The sequence below is a fragment of the Harpia harpyja genome, chromosome 13, assembly GCF_026419915.1.
Source record: "Harpia harpyja isolate bHarHar1 chromosome 13, bHarHar1 primary haplotype, whole genome shotgun sequence".
In the NCBI taxonomy this organism is placed as follows: Eukaryota; Metazoa; Chordata; class Aves; order Accipitriformes; family Accipitridae; genus Harpia; species Harpia harpyja.
The window spans coordinates 38,243,257-38,262,961 of NC_068952.1; the positions used below are offsets into that span (position 1 = coordinate 38,243,257).

The following is a 19,705-nucleotide window of genomic DNA, read 5'->3' on the forward strand; positions in this document are numbered from 1 at the left end:
ACTAGCAATGACATAGAAAGTCATTTTGTGTGGGCAGCTGCAGGAAAAGTAAGTAGCAATTATCAACATTTCTGTGAAGCATTCAGAATTTGAAGTCCATGTAGTACTTGGACATTTAGTTTTATTTGGTTTCCGTAAAAGTGGTCTATGGCAAGGCCATTATAGTATGTATAAAAGTGATATTAAAAAAATATTAGCTCCTAAAACTTGCAGTCAGAAAAATGTACAGTTCCCCTCGAGGCTTGCAGAAAGTCAAACATCTGCAAACCTAACTCAAAGTCTGAGTCATTCCAAGCAGAGTTATGGCCTAAACTGATTCAATATGAAACACAGCACTTTTAGAAGCTTTTATCCAGAAACACACAAAAGATTTGGGGTTTGAATTCTCAGCTTAGTTGAGGACAGAGCTCAAAGCACCCTGCAGGAGGCATTGCAGCACACATGCATACAGGTAGCAATCAGGCCGGAGTCCCTAAAGATCCACCTTGCAGCACTTGTGCTTCCTAGAAAGATCCAGTGACGAGACAAATCAGTGCCCAGTACTAGTACTCACTACTCTTCCACTTGGGATACATTTTGAATGAAAGGGAGCAGAGGATGTGTCAATTTACAGCAATTTACAGCATTTAAATCCCTGACCCTAAATAATGAAGCTCTCCATGCCGTCTGGTGTGGTAAAACCTAAGCAATGCAGAGCAAGTCCTGAGGACAGATGAGACTTCAAATCATCTATTTCTCAAACCAGCTGGGAGGGGATGTCTGTGTATTTTGTTCAACAACAATCCAGCACTGTTGAAATGATTTGACAAAAATCATTCAGTAGTGTCCAGTATGTTCAACAGAGGCAAGGAAATCAAAACTCACAACTCTGGGCAAATAAATTCCCCAGCTCATCAGTTTACTCAGCTTTGAAATACTGCTTTCTCAGGGACATTTACCCTAACCACAGACTTCCCAGACCTCGCTGACCACATGGGCAAGGGAAAGCAATGACATTGTCACGGTTGCCTGCCACTGCAGGAGGTCGGACCTGTAACCACACAAGGCCCATCCCAGTGACAAGCAAGGCTGGAATGAATGTGTCTGAGCAGAGAGTGGGGTAGTGCCCTGGAGCTCTTTCCCAGGTGGACTGATGTCGACACCTCAAATAATGCTAGAAATGGGGGGATTACTCAAAGCAGGATATTTTGTAAAGAAATTTCCAGCTCCAGCACATTAGCATAATTTATGAAGCGCTCTGGATGATTAGGCTTATCAAATGCTTAACTTATGAGTGAGGACCTTCCTTCTGTCTTTCTTGGATCCCATTGGACCTGAAAGGTAGAAAAACAGCAATGCCCAAACCCAGGCTTAGCAGGGAACTGCCACAGCAGAACGAAATTCAGCCACCAAAAAGGGGTAGCTCTTGGAGAAATTCGTCACACGCCCCATCTTCTCTTGATCGACAAAGGGAATGGACACGATATTTCTGTGAACTCACTGCCAGAGGAACCAGAAGATGTTATCTCCAAGGAGAAGGGCGAGCGAAGGTAAGGCAGCAGCAGCGCAGCCCGGCGGTCCCAGTCCGGCTCTCACCCCCTTACTGGGATGCGTTATCTCGGGGGGGGTGTGAGGGGGTTGCCCATCCCTTTTCACCATGCGAAAGTTTAGGAAAAATCCCGCCGGGACCCTTCGGAGGGAAGGCGCAGCCAGGAGGTGGCACTGCGGCTCTGCGGACCGGCCGCCGGCGACACCGGCACCGAGGGCACCTTCACCGGGGGGGGGACAGAAAATCAGCCGGCGGCCCGGGCAGCCCCCTCTGAATCACGGCAGCGAAAGAGTCAGGAGTCAAAGGCAACGAACCCCACTGGAAAATGGTAACAAACCCTTTCTGATCGGGCTTTGGGTTTTTATTTGGTTTTTTCCCAGCAGAGGCACAAAGTAAAAAACAAAAGCCTCGGGTGAAGAATTTAGGCAGGTTAGGAGGTTTTTCCCATTTGTGGCAAAAGCAGGAGTCCAGCAGGACACGGGTCAGGCTGGCACCAGCTCCACAACCAGCTCCAGTAAGCGGGTGCTGCTCCTCTGCCGGCTGGATGGTGGTCCCCAGTACGAAAGGTTCCCAGGCAGTGAAGCCTCAGAGGCTCAGTGACACCCTACAGACATTTTAGCCTTGTAGCCTGTGACCTGAAGTGGAAAAGCAAGCACTGTGCTGCTGCATCCAAATTCCTCCTTCTCCAGACTCTGGAGGACTTTCTCCAAGTCTTATTTTCTGCGTACTACTCAAGAATTTCCTGACTCACTGTGGCAGGATTTCCTTGATATTAACTCCTCCTGAGGACATGTCTTCCAGTGAACTCCCACTGCAGAAAGATGGGCCTCACAACCCTGGGATGCCCACTGAACCCAGTTTGGGGTTTGGTGGTTTGTCTTCAAGCTGCTTTCCTTCTGCGGGGCAGGGGCCAGCTGTCCCTTTTGGTTACCCATCTACCTTGCTTGTGGCTGTTCTCCATCAGCAGATGACTTGAAGTTCTTCATATTCTGGACCTTTTCCAAGTTTCCGGCTAGCAAACACCACTGTGTTACTGATCTTATTGTCACCATTGTTCCCAGTCCCTTGCTATCTCCCATGATCCATGTTTCATGAGGGCTCCTGCCTTTCTTTCTGCCTCACTGGGCTGTTAGCCACAGGGACTCTGACCTCCTCACGGGTCTGCAGTCTCCATTCTTCAGCTCCTTTGCTCCCATTTACTGCCTGGGCAGGGATTGGTGGTCTCTTGGGCTTCTGTGTCCTGCGGGATGTCATTCCCTGAAGGCTGTAGCAGGCAAGCTCGTTGATAGAAAGCAGCATCTTGGCCACCCAGCCCATCAAAGCCTAGCACATTACAAGGAGATAGTAGACTACCTATAGCCAACAGCAATGGAGCAATACTGGCAGGAAAATATCCCTGCTTTGCTTTTGTTGTGGAACCCTTCCTTATCTGCACTCCTGATTCAATATTGCCATTGCTTTGTGAGTCCCCATGGGGAACCATCATTCCTTCATGTGATTTACTGTTGAATCATATGAATTCATAGGTGGTTTGTGGCCTCAGCCGTAGCACGTAAGTTCTCCCAGATACTACAAAGCAGACCTTCTGCTTCCTGATCACAGCTTTCCAGTGGGTGCCCATCAGAGAATCCCTTTCCTGGAGATGAACTATGACAATGCTGTTTTTGCCATTAAGACAGCACTGGTTTATTCTGGCCTGTATGAAGCTGTAAAGTTTCATTTTGCTGTTTGCACTTTATTACTGCACTGCTTTGCTCATATACTGTACATACAAGCATAGTTCTCCACAGTCAACCTGCGTTGACCCATCTCTCTTCTGCCTCCTGGTTCCTTTAGTTTGATCCCATTTATTTGTTCTGCACTACTGGGCTGTGCTCATTGCAGTCCTTCCCCAAGCTATCCTTTCCTGCTGCAGTAGACAGCCTTGCCAAGAACTCGGGGTCCCACCGCATACACAGATGGTCAGTGCAGAAGAGCTCTGGAGCTCCCAGAGTTCCCAGTTGAATGTGGGCTACCTGTCATACAGCCGTGAGTGTGTCACCCACCATTCCGGTCAGTGCTGCTGACAGGTGGGGTGTAGCCTTTCACACGTACCCCCATCTCTTGCCCTGTAAATCTGAACCTAGATCAGAGGCTGAGCTGTAAATTTACAGCCTATTTTACCTTCCTGCTTGTTCATGAATCCATAGCTTCAAGCTTTCCTAAGTTTGAAGCTTCATGCCCTGCATGAAGCATTTCTTCATGCAGACTATCCTCTCCCCTCATTTTGCCTTTGTATTCCCAATTAAAACAAACTTTTTTCTCGTCATATTCTTGAAACACACTGTAGCTGCTTCATTTCAGAGAAAATGAGAAAGATTTCATTCCAAAACTGGACGGAACGTTAACGCCTTCTACTGTACATTTGCAGTATAAGGCCCTGTGTTTGTTGAATGGAAATCTGGGGTAACGAAGCTGAGGTCATTGTTTAACTAGTGTAATTCAGGGAAGACTTTGACTCACTAATTCCGACTTTCAGCTGAACAACGCAAAATTCCCTTGGGTCATAGCCTTAGGAAACTAGCACCCGTTATTTAATTGGTTCACTAAGATGGTGCCACTCAAGATTCAGCCTGTCAGCAGACTAAATCTGCCCAAGGCTCACATGTCTCAGCACATTTCTTCATGGCAATGGTGCAATTTTGCTAGATTCATACAGCTCTTAAGACATGCTTTTTAAAGCTAGCTTACCCTTTTATGCCTAAAAATAATTGCGGGTGGGGTTTATAATTGCTAGGACAAGTTGCAACTCTTACACAGCAAACAACCCAACTGCCTCTGCAAGGCTAGCACCAGGAATTACTCCTCTAGTGCACTGCAAGAACATTGTTAACAAGTCTAGCACTGAAAAATTACGAAAAGTGAGAACAAGAGTAGTCCATGCACATCTAGACCAGCTTCTTTCTGAATACCACATGGACATTGAAACTGCTTGATCATGTAACAACATAACCTAGCATCACAGTTGGCCCTGCTTTGAGCAGGGCTTGGACCAGATGACTTCTGAGACCTTTGCCAAGCTAAACTATCCTACGATCTATGAAGATTTTTCTTATAATTTTTGCCCTAGGGCATGTTTTCCTCTGCACATGCAATAAATTGTGACCACCTACTTAATGAGCAGCATTTCATAATTCTCATCTTTTGCTGGTGGGTGTCCTCCAGGCTTGACCAGCATAGCTTGGTGTATGGAGCAACTCTCTACAACTCTGGACATCTGAGTTCCATGGTCCCCCTCCAACCAGTTTAGTTCTGCATAGTGAGAAAAAGTATTTCCCTCCATTTCCTTTTAATTCACTACCTGATCATTTCAGTGGGTGCCTCTTAGTGCCTAATGTAATTAGTAGGTAAATAATTGTTCTCTTTTCCATACCACTCATGGTGCTTTATGGGTTTCTTGTATTTCCCTCTCGGTCACCTTTTTTTACCAGCCCAAGAGATTTACAAAGAGCTGACTGAATGCATCACAAGTATTACTGAGCTAGTGTTGACAATACGGGGGTGAATTCCCATTCCACAGGTAGTTAAATTAGGATTCACGTTTCCAACTCAGGCTGGATGCGATACAGTTTTTCTTCTCCGTAGATATTTCTTATCCCTGCCCTGGGTCTCTAAGGTATCCAGCACCTGCGGCTGATACCAATCTGCCCTGATGTGATCCCTCTCTCTGTCGCCGGCTTGCTTTTGCTGTTCCCCCATCATGAGGCCACACTGTTAGCTGGCATCTGCTCAGGGATCTTAACCAGCCGCAGACTATTTGCTTTTTATTTGTGGGGTTATGTTTTAGGCGGTTCAGGTTTCCAAGCTAACCCACCAAGGGGGCAGAGGAGGACCAGTGGGGAGGGCAGGGATGCATCCTGGCTTGCTGGGAGCTGCTGAAACAGTTCCTGCCTTTAATACTCGGCCGGGCTTTGCTTTCAAAAGCATCAGCTGAGCCACAAGCGCTGCTCAGACACTCATGGAACACCTGCCAAACCACTAATTTAGAGCCTAGCATCTAAAGCACTAATTCCAGGTTAACTTTAACAAGCCAAACTAGACTACAGCAATTCTGTACATAATAAACTCTGGGAGAAATTAAATACCTTTGCTCCACAAGCTGTCTGTATTAGTGACAATGGTGCTTTCAGCCACCATAAAAAATAGTTCAGGCATAGTTTATATAGACAAGGAACCTAATTTCATCAAAATTGTGTGGCTTTTTGTTTCCCTAAAGAATATTAAATTACACTTGGATGTGATTTTGGCCAAAGCAGAAGTTGCCTCTTAATTGTGTTCATATCTTTTACTGTGTGTAGCAGCGAAAAAGATTGCTAAACAGTGTGGAAAGCAAACCAGAACCTGCCAGATGCCCATCATACAAAGCAAAATATCTCCACCCAGAATAAGATGCTCTATAAGCTCCTCATTTTTGCCCCATTTCAAGTTAGGACAGAGACTGTGCTGAGCAGGGCTCAGAGTGATGTTTTATACCTTTCTTCGCAGACCATCTATCCTGGTTTCGGCTGGGATAGAGTTAATTGTCTTCCTAGTAGCTAGTATAATGTTGTGGTTTGGATTTAGGATGAGAATAATGTTGATAACACACTGATGTTTTCAGTTGTTGCTAAGTAGTGTTTAGACTAAGTCAAGGATTTTTCAGCTCCTTATGCCCAGCCAGCAAGAAGGCTGGAGGGGCACAAGGAGTTGGGAGGGGACACAGCCAGGACAGCTGGCCCAAACTGGCCAAAGGGATATTCCATACCATGCAATGTCATGCCCAGTATATAAACTGGGGGGAGTTGGCCGGAGGAGTGATCACTGCTCGGGAACTAACTGGGCATCGGTCAGCGAGTGGTGAGCAATTGCATTGTGCATCACTTGTCTTTCTTCAGTTATATTTCACTTTCTTTTTGTTATCTTCCTTTTCATTACTATTACTATTACTATTACCATTACCATTACTATTACTATATTTCAATTATTAAACTGTTCTTATCTCAACCCACAAGTTTTACTTGTTTTCAATTCCCCTCCCCAGCCCACCGGGGTGGTGGGGGGCAAGGAGTGAGTGAGCGGCTGCGTGGTGCCTAGCTGCTGGCTGGGGTTAAACTACAACACCATCATTCTCCTTGTCAGAAACCTCCTAACATGATGAAATAAAGTCAGAAAAACTGGCAAAAAATGCACCTTTTTTTTTTCTTTTTTTTTTAGTTATTTACACTATCCCAAGGGACTACCAGGCATGACTGCATCAGAGCACACACTTGAAAATGGAGATGATGAAGCTGCACAAGGAATGCCACAGTGCAGAAAGGTGAAAGAAATGTGGCCAAGTGAAGCACAAAGAGAGAGAGACAGGTAAGCACCCAGCTGGAAAAACAGGCACTCACTGTATATTTTACTAGCTTGATTTAAGTAAAACAGTATCAGCTCAGATGTCAGCTTGCCAACGAGAGAAAGCGTTCTGGAGCAGGATCACCCTTTTAGCCTGTGTTTATAGAGTCCCAGGGTTAAGAGGCACTTGGTTCATAGCTCCTGGGAGCTACCACAGCACTGAAAAATAAACATAAATAATGTCATTAAGAGACATCTTCAGAAGTCTGCATCTCATTGTGAGAGCCCCACATGATGCGCGCTTCCCTCTGGGATTAATATTTCCATTAAATCCGAGCCTCGGCATTTGGCCTCCTGAACAGAATATTTATTTAAAATTTCCTGCAGCCTCCGAGGCAAAACCAGCCGCCGGGCTGGATGCGGGCAGACGGAGTTTCACCCCTGCGTCCCCAGCCACGAGAGCTGCGACAGCCGGGGCAGCAGCCCCGGGCGCGCGTTGGCACAGCCGGACCGTTTCCGAGCGTTTCGGTGGACCTTGGAAGGGAAAGGGGCCGGGATTTGCCTGCGAGGGGAAGGCGGCAGCAGCAGACCCCTGGACCAGCCTGAGCCTGAAACTAGGCAGTCCTGCTGCCTGCCAGAGCAGGAGGTGGATTTATCTGGTGCCGTTGATAGCATCTCTGGTTTAGCGCTGCTCTACTTCTCTGTGTCATCCCTCCTCTTCAACTCTTTTAACAGCCTATGGGGTCGAAGCCGAGCCTGAAGGAAACAGCTTCAGCAGCTTACCAGCGAAAAAGTACAGGTACGCAGGGACTGACCGACCAAGGCAGGCTGCGGATGCAGCCCTCAGCGGCACCTCGGGGAGGACCCAGAAGAGGAGATCCCAAAAGAGCCTGGGGGAGACCTCCGTCGGCAGATGTGCTGCCTTCCCCTCCCCACCCAACCTCTGGCTGAAAAACCGGCATCCCCTGATGCAGATATGTGTCTTTTGCCACATCTCTTCCAGAACACTCATTATCAATAACTATAACCCGCGATGGCCTTATTAACCATGATCAGCCCCTGCATTTTCACACAGGCCTTAATGGGACAAAAATGGCAGTGAGGACTATTTCAAAAGTGGTTAGCAATGTCTGGACCTGCCTCCCCATTGCAAATAATGTTTGCATTGCAATCCAGTACAAACTTATCTGACTAGAGTAACTGTCTGCTTAGGGGTCTGTTATTTCACAGTTCAATATGTTCGTACTACTATTATTAACATCCCTGTTGTTACTGTCGTTAGATTGAGCGAGGGTGCCTAACCCTGCAGAGCACACATCTGCAAACAGCGAAAGCCAGCCTGCCTTTGTTTGTTTGAAAGAGGTCTGCAGTGTTGGTTTGAAGGGCCAGACCTAATCCTAAACTTCAGAAATGTCCAAATGTGATATATCTAGTGGTTGTTGTCTGTTGACTGAAACAGGAGTAGTGCTGACAACTGGCTAATGATGCTTTTAACCAGATTGTCCAGGTACAATTAGCTTTATTGACTGACTTTACCCCATGTTGTTTGCCAGTGAGATGAATGCACACTGTGCTATTTGCCGTCTTATCACTTGGTTGAATGAGGCTATAAAATAAAAGGAAACTATAATGAATGTATGCCTTAAACCATCTTTACAGCTAAGAAGAGTGGTCCAGCATCTGGTCATTCCTTCAGTAAATCTCTGGAGATGCCCATATCCTGTTTTGAAGAACACTCTTCTCACCTACACAATACGCTTCCACTGGTTATCACAAAACAAACATATTTATTATCTGACCTGTCTAATTTCCATCATGCTGCTGTATCTTCTTAATATTAACATACTTAGCATGCGTCCACTTAGTAGACAAAACTTGGAAAGAACAGTAAAATGATGATATAAAGCAAATAATTAGTAATCCATGTATTTATTTGTGATTATTCTCTGCTGAACAAGGACAACATGTATTTTGTTAATGATCTCTCAAATGTATTAAAAGAATGATCAGAAATGACCTGTCTGCACTTAAAGCATGTTAGCACCTTCACGAAATGCTACTGAACCAATCTACAATAAACTAGGGTGCACAATGGAACAGTTCACAAGGAAGAGAAGGGGAACATCACATCCCGTTGAAATTTCAGGGTGATTTATATCAGCACAGTGTTTAGATCCTACTGAAGATTGAATTTCCACTAGGAAATACAAAGCAACAGGGCTTTTTATTAAAAAATCAGGGCAGGTTTTGAGACTACAGCCTTTAAGCCACATCTTCAGCTGGGGTCAGCTCCACTAACTTGAGCAAAGCCGTGTTAGCCCACAGGTGAGGAGGAACATCTGTCCCCTTGGGAAAAGGTCACTTCCAGCAGCAGAACAGTTACAGCAGCCTGCAAATCTCTAATCTCCAACAGATGGATATCACCACGGGTTATGATCAGTCTTCCCCAACCATTCCTCCAAAAAGAAGGGCCGTCGCTAATCTGGGAATAGTTAACAACTTTGCTATGACAAGCACTATATTTTCCAGTCTCTTCCAGTGTCTCCCTCTGAAAAGGTTCCCTGGACCAGTTTCTCAAGGGAGTGAAAAGGAATACCTTCATTTCTCGTGCAAGCTTCCTCTCCCTAACTTCCAGAGCCTGGCAAGTAATTAGTCAACCTATAATACTCTTTGACCAGTGTTAATCAACTTCGGCAACCATTCTGGTGCCACAGTGTGCAATGCCAAGGCAGTTATTTTCCTTATCAATCCCATAAGGATTTAGACCAGGATGCGTAAACAAAGGAGCAGGGAATAAGGAGGTGGAGCTGGGAGACGGGTGGACCCCTGAGGGCAGCGGTGTTCAAACACCATTTAGAAAGGGATTAGCAATATCAGCTCCTGGAGAGGGAAAGCCACAAAAATGCCACGCATTAAAGGTTTTGAAAAAGATTCCTTCACAGCTTCCCCTCCACCTCTCCCATTCAACCTACTGTAGACTTTGCAACTCTAATCTAGTGAGTGGCTTACCTCCAAGTCTCTTGACTGTGATCTGGCCTCTCTCTGTAAGACAGAGGATGCCATTGTTCCTCACGCATTGTGGCAACCCTTCTTCCTTGCCCCAACTTTTAGAAATATAAATCAGCTAGAGATAAAGGCTGCTTGAAACAACAGTTGTTGTACAGTAGTGACAGCCTTTTCTTACTTACCATAATGAAATGTCAGAGAGAGTAGACTGAGAATAATGAAACTACAGGAGGAATAAATCCCAGTGGAAAAGCCTGGAGAGCTTCTAAAACAGGAGAATCCAGACATGGAGGCAGAAGCAAATGTTTATGGGACTCAGACTCACTACACGGTGCATCCATTCTTAGCAGAGTTGTAGGAAAAAGCAATAATTTGTGCAGAAAATGTATTAATACTTTGAAATGTTGTGACATATTTTATGTGCCTTTTTTTATCAAAATAGGAAAAAAGATGAAAAAGAGAACAAGCAAAAATGATATGGAAGAGGAAAAAGGATGAAGAGATAGTAAATGACCCCTTTGATTCCCAAAGGGGTCATTTACCCTGGGGAGAAAAATCCGAGAGGCAAATACTCTGCCCCACTCTGTTAATTAGCTGCTTTTATAATCAAGGCCTGTTAGCCTTAGTTATTCCCACCAGCACTACCAATATGTGGGCAGACCTGCATAGACCACATGGCATTGATAGAGAATTGCCAAGACTTTGTTATTTGGCTGAATTCTAAACAAGAACAATGAAGGGTAAAAAGGGAGCATAAGACAGCAGAACTGGGTGGATATTGCTGCGGTTCTCAGCTGCAGCCCCACAGCACCGGGGGTACCTGATCGGCGATGGATGCCCACCGTGTATCCTCCCAAGCAGTGTACGACACATTCCTCCCATTCTTGCAACAAGGCCTCATTTCTGCAGATTTGTTAGAATTAGGAGGTAAGCAAGCTGAAGGTGTCCTCTAGATGCATGCAATACCCTTTGACCAGTTTGTTGACCACTAGCTGTATTGTAATTTCCACAGCAGCATGGCCACATGATGTTTGGAGCTCTGCTGGTAGTTGAGGCTCTTACTGCTGACCAGCCAATATGAACAGCTTAAGATGCAACTGAAAACATGAACCAGGAAAGGATATTTAGAAAAAGCAATCCTTCCCTCTCTTTTGTTTTTTGTGTAAATGTGGTGAAAGATGCCAGCTGGAAAGCTGTGGAGATCTGACTCCCCATACTATTCACCCCCTATGCCAGTAAGTGACCAGGTCTAAAGAGCAGTGACTCGCACTCATCCTCTTGGACATTTATAAGGAATGGATGCAGTCAGCGGCAAAGCGCTGTATTCACACTGCCCTTCCAGGGCCCCACAAAATGGGACGAGGGAGCAAGACGGACCACTGACTACTGACAGCCACCAGAACATGAAGATACCTGGAGCCAAAACTCCACCATTTTGGACTGATAGATTCCTAGATGGCAAAATGTGCTCTCCAGGACATAATTCTAAGTGTTCGTTAGACAGGAGCTAGACACACTGAAGTGTATATAAGTTTGGCACCTATGATAGGCATTTTAAAATGACTGAAGCCAAATTTTCTCAACATGCAGTGGTGGCTGAAGAGAGCATCCCTACTCTACATAATGCTCTGCTTTCTCAGTCTGGTTTGTATCTGGTAGAAAACTTACCTTTTGAGGTTTAGCAGTGAGTGACTATTAGCAATAACTAAATACAACCCCCCTTCTGGCTGGAGAAGTCCACTCAGAACAATCATTTAGCATTTCTGTGAGAACGTATCTCCTCCACCAAAGCCAGTTATTTATGACTTATGAATAAGACCTCTGTTTGCAAAAAAAACCCCCAACAACCCTAGCTTGTCTGGCAACAAGCCTGTAATTATTGAGAGCTTCGTGTGGGTGTGGTGAATCAGTGAAGCATACTCCCTGTATTTATTTAACAAATAAGTATACCTCTAGCACATTTGGCCGCCAACTTGCGATAATAAAGAAGTTAGTTACTGAACTAACTCATCTTGCCTAAGGAAGGGCAAACGCCAGATCAAACACACTTGAACCAAGCCGCCCTTGCACATTTTTGCTCCAAACTTTTGAGTTCCAGCTCTGCTTGAGGAAAAGCACCTCACACCATTCTGCATGCAAAGATGTAATCTTTGAACAAATCTGCTGCATTTAAGTCTGGGTGAGCTACTTTCACACCAGGCAGCTAGAATACCATGAGCAGAGCCCTTTAGGCAGTAGCTACACGGCACTGGAAGGCACACCATATAGATTTTGTTGTTGCAACAAAATGCAGAACATTTGCTTTTGATTTCTGGAGGCCTATAACAACTCTCTCTGTCTCCCACAAAATTTTCAGGATTTCTCTTTCAACACACCTGATTTTAGTCATTCAGCTTCGTTCAGCAGCCTGTGTCATGGGAGTGGGAGGTAATGTTTTAAGGTTCCTGGTCAACCTTACTCTATAATCAATCAGAGATGTCTTTGTTAAGACATAAGAAATATTAGTAAAATACAACTACACTAAGATATAGAAAAGAGCTACTGTGTTTGTTTTACCAAGCCAGCCATGTCCTTTGCCTAATGTGCCTCACACAGTAGCTGCACATGTATGTGCCATGTAGACAGGTTGTACAAAAATGGAACAAAGATGTCTGTACATGGAATAAACCAGTACAGTGTTCATGATTATCAGGTAGGTGAATTAGAGACATGGGTGCAAGTATTGTTTCAGCAGGTGATCTGTGCCTCAGAGCATGTGCTGCTGTAGTCCCTTAAACTCTGAACCCATCACATTTGACGGGGAGAATTTCTTCACAGATGTTGGGGACAGAACAGTTCTTCAGATGTATTGGCAATGCCTACACAGGTGTGAGGGGAGGAGTGGTGGAAAAGTAACAAGTACCATGATCATATGACATCCCACATTGTGGCAATAGCTCCTCCTGAGCCCCAAATAGAAATTTTACAAAATCCTCATATAGTTGTAAAAGAGAACTGTATGTCTTCAAACTGTGAATCAGCTAAAGTCCCCATACAAGCCAGAACGTGTGAACCTGATGCAGTTCTCATAGAAGGCTTTATGTCATTCCTGGAAAAAAATAGCTACTGAGCACATATGATTTTCCTTTTTTTTTGGATATTTTGTGAAGGAAAGTCTTTTGAAACATTCAAAAGCCACACCTCTTGAGTCTTACCCATATCTCAGTTACAGCCTATGGCAACGTATGCGTTGCCTGTAGTGGGACTTACTTACAACTCTCACCTTGCAGTCATTGTCAGGTAAAGCTGCTATAGTTCAAGATGTAACCACCTGCAGTTTTTTTCCCTGCTCCACTGCTGTGATCAAACATAAAGACCAATGCTGTCCATAGTGGCTTGATCCCAGTGCTCTGATTCAGATTTGCTGTCAGATATGACGATACAAGCTGTCGGTGCCTGTCCCAATCTCTTAGAGATGGACGTTCCTACAGAAGCAGAGCTGGTGGAACAGGTAGCCTGTCCTCTGCTGAACTGCCCCATTCACCACTCAAAACATTAATTGAATACATTAATTCAGTCAGTCATTATTAAAATAGATTGAGCAATGTCAGCTGAGGAGCAAGCATAGCATCTGTCCTGCCGCTGCCCTGGAGGGAGGGATGCTCCCTGGCAAAAGTGGGAGCACACAGCTGGAGCTAGGAACAGCTCCATCGGGTGCCGTTGCTGGTGCTAATGGGAGTGATGAATTTGGGCTCCCGAGCTCAGACCCAGCCCAGATCTCACAGAAGGGACTATTGGCTCTATGTGATTGCAGCAGAGATTGTTTCTCCTGGCACGGCGGTGTGCTGGCTCTCCTGCCTAATCTTCTCCATTGTTTTTCTTTAAGTTTGCTACTGGAATAGGAAAGGTCACAGCTTCTAATCAGACACAGACATGACTTGGGCATTACGGGTGTGTATACGTAAGCTAGAGAATGTGTTCTGTATCAGAATTCATCTCAGGGAAGAATGGGGCTGTGTCTATTAAATGTTTCCTTTCTGTATTTTTTTTTGTCTTAAAGTATATACGTATGTTTTGCTCTCAAAGGCTGACAAGTGTTAGTCTCAGATTGCCTATAACTCTATCTGTGCCAGCATGCTAACACCGTCAGAAGCTCCTCCATCCTAACCTTCTGCTGTTTATAGTATTGTTGGAAATATATGGCTACAAAGTCACCCTGGAGACATGTGTTACTGCCTAGCCAGGTTCAGTTTGAATTGTAATACAGACAGGGCGTTAGCTTTGCTTTTGAGAGCTGATTTCAGGCGAGGACTTTAGCTCCCCAACTAACTATTCTAGTTTAAGTCTCTCCAAGGGATCCATCATTGTGAGAAAGCTGCTCAAAGTATTTAAAGATAAGATTTATTGTACCCAAGATGGCTATGCTTTCCCTGTTCTCTTTCAGTAATGTGCCTGTTCGGAGTTTTATTACACTTCTTTATTCCTTATTATCTTCTTCCTTCCCTCCACCTCCAACAGCTGAAATGGATATCAGGTACACAGCACAGACAGCAAAGGCAACGCACAGTAACTGGGATTTCTCTCTCCTCTTGTCAGTCTGCCAGTTATTTAAACGTGGAAGGGTGCTCACAGTGCCAGTGAGAGGTAGGTTTGTTCCAGTGCTCACCCTCGCAGACCCCAGTTGTGCACTGCGGGTTGCCAAGGCTGGACCACAGCCGCCGGACGCTCTCTGCCCACCCCAGCACTGCGGCGTGGCTCCTCTGCCCACTGCTCACTCAAAGCTGGAAGTTCCTTGGTGAGAACAGGGTTGCCAGCGCAAGAGCTGGGCGGTCCAGACCCGTAGCTGAACAGGTTAAGTGACTCCAAACCTTCCTTTTTCCAAGTTCTTCTCTTTTTCCCTGAGATATTGCAGGTAGTACAGATACATTTGAGAGGTGATGTGATAAAAATACGAGTAAGATAAACCCACTGAACAATACCATCCTGAGCAGAAAACAACTGGCCATTGTTTCAGCTGCCTCCTCTGCTTTCTTATCGTGTGTGAAAAATACCTGTGGTTCTCAGAGCACATTTCAAACATGAAGGACGGAGCGAGGCCAGGTCTACAGCAAGACTTCTGCTTGGCAAAGCTACATCTGTCAAAGATGTGAAGAACAGTGTTCCCTGACAGACACAGCCGTGCTGGCCAAGAGCTCCTACATGGGCACAGCTATATCGCCAAACCTGCACTTTCTCTGCCTGATTTTAACCACAGGGTTTCTGACAAAACTGGATGGCCACTAGTGTTTTAAAGTACTGGTCTCATGAGTGAATTTAGCAGGACTGCTTGGGGGGCTGAGACCCCAGTGCAGTGCCACCAGAGCATGGGGTTGTCCCTGTCATGATGCTGTTCACCCCTACAGCAGGCCTGGCAGTGGGCATGGGGGGAAGGCAGAATGTTCAGCTCCCCTGCTTCTCCCTGGGAGCCTTCGTAGGAAGAGAAAGCATTTGTGCCTGTCCTGGGTAGACATCTGTGGGAGTGGAGACAGGGGAAACCTGTGTGAGAAACTGGGATGGCACCAAAGACAGGGTGTGCTTCTGAGTCTGTACGTCCTCGTCCCTGACAGCACGCACAGGCACACGCGTGGAGCCACACACTCGCATCGGGGCGGCTTGCTGGCTCACGGGTTTACAAAGCCCAGTCCTTGCTCACAGGGATTTCTCCAACTGTCAGCAATCTCTCCTCATTCCGCAGAAGAGACTTTTTTCTCTCCTTCTTTTCCACTGCAGCCCCGGAGAGCGTTGTTTAGTGTGAAATGCGTCAGCCCTGTGTCAGGGACAAATCACAGAGAGCTGTGGAAAGGAGCTGAACAGAAAAGCCTTCAGCGAAGGCACTGGAAAAATATTTGTATCTTCACCTGTGCTGTAAAAAAAGAAAAAAAAAAAAAGGAACCCTATAACTATGACAAAATTCAGGTCTGAGCTTCTTTTGCACATCTTTCTGAACTCCTTAAACTGAGCTGAAGTCTGTGGGTGACCATGTCTTACACCTGCAAGACTCCCAGAGGGATTTAATTTAATTTAATTCCTCAGCAGTGAAAGACTGAAGAGAGCCCTATCTCTGGCTTCTAAATCGTGTGACTTTCCTAACATCTTTCAACATAATATTTTAAAGCTACTTTTATTTCAGTTATGGTCCTGCAGCTGCATCCGGGAAGAGGCCATGTGTAACCAAGGACAGAATTTGTAGGAGGGTAGAGACCCCCTGTACAGCATACACGGGTGGGGGAACTGAATATGCTGAGGAGCTGCTATAAGGTGTAACCTGGAGCACCTGCAGTGATCTCTGCAACGGTTTTTCTCTGTTATCTTCACCACCTCTGGCAAGAGGGACTGAGGGGGTGCTGCTTTCAGGGAGGTAGAGCTGGAACACTGCCAGCTCCTCCTGTCCCAGTCAGACCTCATTTCAGCCCCCCCAGGGCTCCTCCAGCACCCCGTGTCACCCCCCCGGGGCCCTCAGCCCCTGCCCCAGCGATGCCACAGCAGGGTCGGTCTCCAGCTCCCCTCAGCCCGCCCTGTCTGGCCATGGGCCTCAGCCCATGCCCGTCCGCAGATATAACAGGGCAGTTAAAGCTCAAAGCCAAGTTTCACACCCCATTTGGCTCCTCCTGACAAGAACATTCAGACTATGGTCTCATCCTCCTCCTGCTCCCGACTGAGCATCTGCACCATCTCAAAACTGGATTCACAGCACGTTGTGCACCATCCCTTGAAGGTAACTTGCTTAGAAACTGTTCTGACTCCAGCCTTATTATTTTTATACCGCTCGTTATCTGAGTAACAGGAGTGTCAAGTTTTCACACCTCCCAGGTGACAAGCAGCTCAGATAACCCCAGTCCAAATAACTGTCATTTTAACAAATCCATAAAGTCCATGAGGCTCCAAGGATTTACTTACCATTTAAATACTCAGAGGCTTGAAAGCTGTGTGCTTCAACACACTGTGTAGGCTGTTTTGAAGCATCACTGGTAACAAAAGAGCTCAATTCTGGGCAAAGGCGACCAAAGCTTCAGTATCCCAAATTAGTCATCTGGTCTATTATATGATCATCTCCAAAGAAAATCTGGAAGTTGCTGGGGTGTTTTTATTACATGTCTTTTTGCCTGCTTTGTTATTACTTTAAAATCTCAGCTTCGGTCAGGCTACACCGACACCGGCGCAGAGCTCGGTGCTGCAGCTCAGCTGCCCGCACCGCTCACCCACCAGCTGCCCGCAGGGTGAGCCCTGGGCAGGGTCCGGCCGAGGCCCAGGAGCACTCTCCCAGGCAACTTCTGAGCCCAGGTTTGAGAGCACCCCGTTCTGGATGCAAGGAGTCGAGCAGTTTGGGTGTCTCCAGACTGCGCCAGTCAGCTCCAGGGGCAGAAGACAGCCCTGGGCATCTTTAATTTGCAAGAACAGCTATGGCCCTCGAGCCTTCACTGGGCTCCTTCTGGCCCCTCTGCCATCAGCAAGATTTTCCACAGGCTGAGCGAGGCAGGATTTCACCCAGGGGTCATCCCGCAGCCGTGCCAAAGGCTCTCGCGCTCGGCTCGCTTGGGACGCATCCTTTTTCTGCGGGCGGAACGTCAGTGCAGACAGCGCTGCTCCCGAGCGCACGTAGCCCTCGCCTCACCAAACAGGTACCGCGGCCGAGCACGGCAGGCGGCTTCTGCTGGAGGCTTTTATCTTAGGCTTTGAAGAACAAACAAAAGACGAGGGAACAGAAAGCCTGGAAACTTCTCCGTTAAACAGGATCTGTAGCTTAACATCTATCTCTTGGTGTGAGGCAAGAAGAGGTGGACTGGTATGTTGAATGCAAAGAGGGGTAGGGAGGGGAGTGTTGTGTATGGACATTCACTGCGTTCCCAGTGGTCAAACCACAGGTATTTCTTTAATTCATTAGAGCTTACCTACAACTCTACTTAAGTATGTGAATACATAAATAATATGCAGACTGTACTCTGGGCTTTGCGCAGCAATTATTCTCTCCAACACAGCTAGGAACAGTTGTGACTCTCTTCAGCTCCACTGATAAAATATGAATCATAATGAAGCAGCAAGAAAAACCCACCTGGCTGTCTTTGAGGTCTGTGACTATAAAAATAAACATTTTCTTCCACCTCTGCAAAATCTAAACTTTAGACAAAAAATCTTTAAAAAAGAACTGAGTCACACTGGCTTTTTAAACTTCAGAAACTGATAAAGTTTTGATAAATACTAAGCACAAGGCATGAAAGAAATGCTTTATATAAGGTGAACTACTTGGTTTAAAGTGCTACCATATCCCTAAGCACCCTTCAGCTCCAGGCCAGTAACAATTGCTCCACACATCTTATCCTGCACATATTTGCTTCTTGGACTACAGAATAGCAGCATCCCTGGCCAACCTGTGTGTGGAGCAGGGCCAGCTGCAAGCTGACTGTCATCATCTTGCACCTCATTTTTCAAATTCATTCAGCCCTCCAGTGTGGCGTGCGATGGGATACCCATACTGTTGTACCACCCCTTCCAGTTTCATAAGAGACCCAGTCACCCATGCAGCCTGAAGATGCTCAGCGTTGCCTGCGGTACTGGCCAGGCTCCGGTAACGCCCTTCGCCTCCACTGGGACTTTCCTTCCATCCTCACAAAAGCCATGAAGGTGGCATGTACAAAAAGGATGATGGACGGCCTTGTTACTTCCCCAGATTATGAAAAGCAGCGTCTGCCTTTCTCCAGGCATCAACAGTTCCTTAGCCATCTAAAATTTGGATGTTAATCTAGCTTCATCTACAGTCAATGGAGATAAAGGCACCTCAGAACGACAGTTCTTCCCACACACGTTAGACATCTACTTTAGTATAGGATCACTTGCCTTCTGAAGGAGGCTTTTGTCTTCATCGATTAAAAAGTAAGGCAGCCAAGTAGCGCAGACTAAGTGCTTAACTTTTAGAGAGCAAAAGCTAGGTAAGTCTTGTCTCTGGTCACATATTTTGTTACCTGAGGGAAAAAGCAGAGAAGAATCCTATAAAGAGGGAGAGCCTAAATCTATGAGGTATAAAAAAAGAAAAATTACTAAGATAAATTTGTCTGATGCTATCCTTCCCGAGCTGAGAACGAAGAAAGAGCAGCCTCGGCTTTCGTGGGTACATTTGCTAAAGGCTCAGCTTGCAACGTATTTTCCAGCCCAAGCTAAGCACCCAGCCTCCTTGGGCATTTCTGTTCTTTGCATCAGAGGCGCCTGCAGAGAGCAGAGCTCGTTGAAAGCCCATCCCAGGGCTCTGCCAGGCTCGCTGGGGCTTTGTGTTCTCTGCTTCCACCACAGAATGGTAAGCAATGGTAGCTTGGGTCTACGGTTTGCAGCTTTGCACTGTGGTGGACTGGTGTTAAACCAACCGAATCACAACCAGGCATAGCTAGGTTGTACCAGGCAGGGACCGAGCAATTCCAGGGCCTCTGATTATATCACAAACCCTGGAAGGGGAGTCTGAGAGGTAGGTGATTACATCAGGATCCCCAGGATGATTTACAGCCTAGGTGACAACATCTTTCTCTCACTCCGTTATTTTTATGGCATACATAGACAACTTCTTACATTATTCATAAAAAAAAAATGGAAAAGCAATTCTGTGATGTAGGAAAGGCTTTTAGGTTGGCATGGACTATTTATCAGAAGGTGACATGGGAGTGGTGAAATAGTGGGAGCGAGGCAGAGGTTGCTGGAAGTTTCACTGCAACAACCCTCTAACATATTGGCTGGGATTGCTGTAGCCACTTCATTGTCAATACTCTGCCTCTGATTATGGAGACCTTTTACACATGGATGAAGATGTGTAAGAAC

General features: G+C 46.1%; 1 long non-coding RNA gene across 1 annotated transcript; it reads left to right on the top strand.

Moving 5' to 3' along the window:
- The first annotated feature begins 1,761 nt into the window (after window positions 1–1,761).
- Window positions 1,762–7,682, top strand: LOC128149825 (uncharacterized). The gene is made up of 3 exons (XR_008237867.1): window positions 1,762–1,856; window positions 6,761–6,907; window positions 7,619–7,682. It is a non-coding gene; the product is annotated as an uncharacterized LOC128149825 (long non-coding RNA).
- Window positions 7,683–19,705: the final 12,023 nt, after the last annotated feature.